Below are 2,974 nucleotides of genomic sequence, written 5' to 3'. Positions count from 1 at the left end.
TACTTGTGTGCATTCTACTTCTACTCTTTGACAAAGGACAGGGAAACCCCTTCCTAGTGCCTACCTTTATTTAGAGAACCTAGGTCCAGTTTTCCGGTTTGACTTGTTCCTTTAGCCTGAATTCCAGTGCTATTCTTATGTTAGAAACCTGTGCACCTTGAGGTGCATATCTAGGGCCAATACTACAAAAGCCGTCTGACCTCAATTCCTTCTCACTGCTTTGACCCCTGCAGATTTGCTTTTGAGCTCAACTATGTTTTAGAGTATTTTTTCTTTTTTTTTTTTTTAAACTCAGTAATTCCTTTATTCTGATTTTAAATTAATCACAACCATCGAAGTGGTAAGAAACAGCTGACAGGTGTACTCAGAAATACTGAATTGACAGCTACACTGAATGCAGGGTTTCCCAGGGTAGTTCTTATTTTGTCACTTACTCCATTACATTCAAGGTCCCTATGCTTCATCTTTTTCCTGAGCTGTGGCAGCTCTAACTGGGGCACCCAGGGGGATACATACCAGGAATCTCCACTTCTACTTTTCTGGTAGCTTGGCCCTGGCAAGATGAGCCCCACAATCTAGAAAGTAGGATGCTAAACAAAGTTGAGTCAACATAACTTTTTCGACAATATCAGGTTAGAGAATACTGAGGACCTGTTTCTAACCAGAACTGACAAACGTGAAAAATGCATCAGCTAGACAGCAGTCATGTGAACAGAGCCTGGAACTGCAAGTCAAGGAAATGGGTTCTGGGCCTACCTTCCGAGGTAACCAAAACCATTATTCAAAAGCAACTACTGAATGCCAGCTTGTGGGGAAAGAAATGGGGAAGGTGGCAAAATCACAATTAAAAGCATGTATATACATGAATACCAAAGCTATTATGTACAAATAAAATCAAAACACTTTAGACCAAAAAGAAATCAGAGATCTCCTAGTCTATTGTCCCAGTGTAAAAATAAAAAAACTCTGGAGTAATCATTGCCATTAAGCATTAGTATGAGGGAAATAATTTTAACTCTGAGGAAAAACAATGATTTTTTTTAACATTTTCGACTTTGTATCAAATTAGATACTGATTACATATATTATAAAATTAATAAATCAAGCAGGTTTTTCTACTCCATAATTCATGTCACATTTAATAGTCTCTTCACAGATTCTTTGTACTGAGAAAGCAAATTTTCATTTTCCTCCTCATTTTTAAGATTAACAACAGACTTTTTATACTCTTCAACTTCTTTAGTACCAAGGAGCTCTTCTTTATTTATTTCCATATTTTTCTCAGCAGCTTTCATCTGGAGAAGCGTTTCCAGGATGTTTTTTTCTGATGAACTGTTTTCCCATATATACTCTTCCATGTCTGCTTCAGTCTTACTTTTTTCCCATTCTTCAGTTTTCCAAGACTCATGGTATAACACTGTTAGTAGATACACTGCATAATCACGGTTCTGCCTCCTTAAAGGGCACCTATCTGTTTTTATGGTAAGCACATCCGTGGTCTTGCAGTATCGCTCTCCTACAAGTTTAATTAATTTCTTCTTTGCGTGGTCATCTAAATTCAAACTGGAAAGCTTTACTCTTAAGACTACTACTCGTGCTCTGGGGTTCCGAACAGATGGTCCTGATGAAACATAATCAGTGCTGTCAATTTCAATTGGAAAATGCTTCTCACATTTCTCATCACTGTCCAGTGCGGCTGGCCACTCAGTGCAAAAATCTTTAAGGGCTTCACAGTGCTTTTTAATTGCTACAGGAGTCAAATGCAGAAAATTGGGAATCTTTAAAAGTTCTAGATTTCCCTCCTTTGTCATGGGCACGCCCTTTTTTACCGGATAACCCATTCGAACAGGAAGAGGTACTGCAGAGGGTTTAAATGGTGCTGCAACTGGGTAAACACTAGGTCAGTCCTGGTCAACAGCCATTTTCTCTGTCCTAGGAGGTAGTGCCTTTCTTCTTGGAGGCCTTTCATTTCTGGATGTTCTTTTCAGGCCACGTCTCGAGACCGGAGTGACCGGGGACACGGCGGTGGAGAATGCACGCAGAGTCCTTGCTCTCGACCGCAGACACAGCCATGCCGGGAGCGCGGCGGCCGCCATGACTGCGAGGATGGCAAGCCGGAAGGGACAAGCCAGAGTATTTTTTCATATCACTTATCTAGCATGTCTTTCTTTCGTTTTTCTTTTCTTTTTTTCTTTGGGATATGGTCTCACTCTGTTGCCCAGGCTGGAGTGTCATACTGCAATCACGGCTCATTGCAGCTTTGACCTCCTGGGCTCAAGTGATTCTCCCATCTCAGCCTCCCGAGTAGCTGGGACCATAGACAAGTGCCACCATGCATATACATATATATACACACATATATATGTGTGTGTGTATGTATATATGTGTATATACATGTATATGTATGTGTATGTGTATATATATATTTATTGTGTGTGTGTGTATAGAGAGAGAGACAGAGTTTCACCATGTTGCCCAGGCTGTTCTCAAATTCCTGGGCTCAAGCAGTCCTCCCACCTCAGCCTTATCTAGCCTTTCACTGAGGTAGGAGTAAAAGGAACTTTAACATCTTTCCAGACAACAATAATTACTGTGAGTTAAAGCACTGTAAACTCTCAGCATGTCACCCTGCCCACAATGAAAACAATTTTTCACATTATGCAGAGTCCATTCAGGCCTCCCAAAGCAAAAGAGCCCTCAAAGAAGAATTTTAGCCTCTGTTTCAAGCACTTAGGCTTTGTTTCAAGATTTCAACAATCTCTGGAATAATTTTTTTAGGCAGATTTCATGGTCAATCTACGTGAGCTGTTCCTTTCACCAGAAGTCTTGGCAAGAGGAAAACTCTTCCCCAAAACATGGTCCAAGATGGAGGCATAGCCTTAACATAAGGAGAGACACAGCATAAGATTTCTTTCCCAATTCCAGAGAAAATTAATCTCAGGGAGCATGGCTCTTCTCCTAGTCCCATATATAT

At 40.6% G+C, this 2,974-nt stretch overlaps 1 pseudogene across 1 annotated transcript; it reads right to left on the bottom strand.

The window, feature by feature from the left end:
* Window positions 1-288: 288 nt before the first annotated feature.
* On the bottom strand, window positions 289-2,096 carry LOC105522566 (annotated as a pseudogene). Its single transcript, XR_001003467.1, has one exon. The product of XR_001003467.1 is annotated as a 28S ribosomal protein S35, mitochondrial pseudogene (transcript).
* Window positions 2,097-2,974: the final 878 nt, after the last annotated feature.

This window comes from Colobus angolensis, unplaced genomic scaffold (genome assembly GCF_000951035.1).
Source record: "Colobus angolensis palliatus isolate OR3802 unplaced genomic scaffold, Cang.pa_1.0 Scaffold434, whole genome shotgun sequence".
Taxonomy (NCBI): Eukaryota; Metazoa; Chordata; class Mammalia; order Primates; family Cercopithecidae; genus Colobus; species Colobus angolensis.
This window is presented reverse-complemented; position numbering and strand designations above follow the sequence as displayed.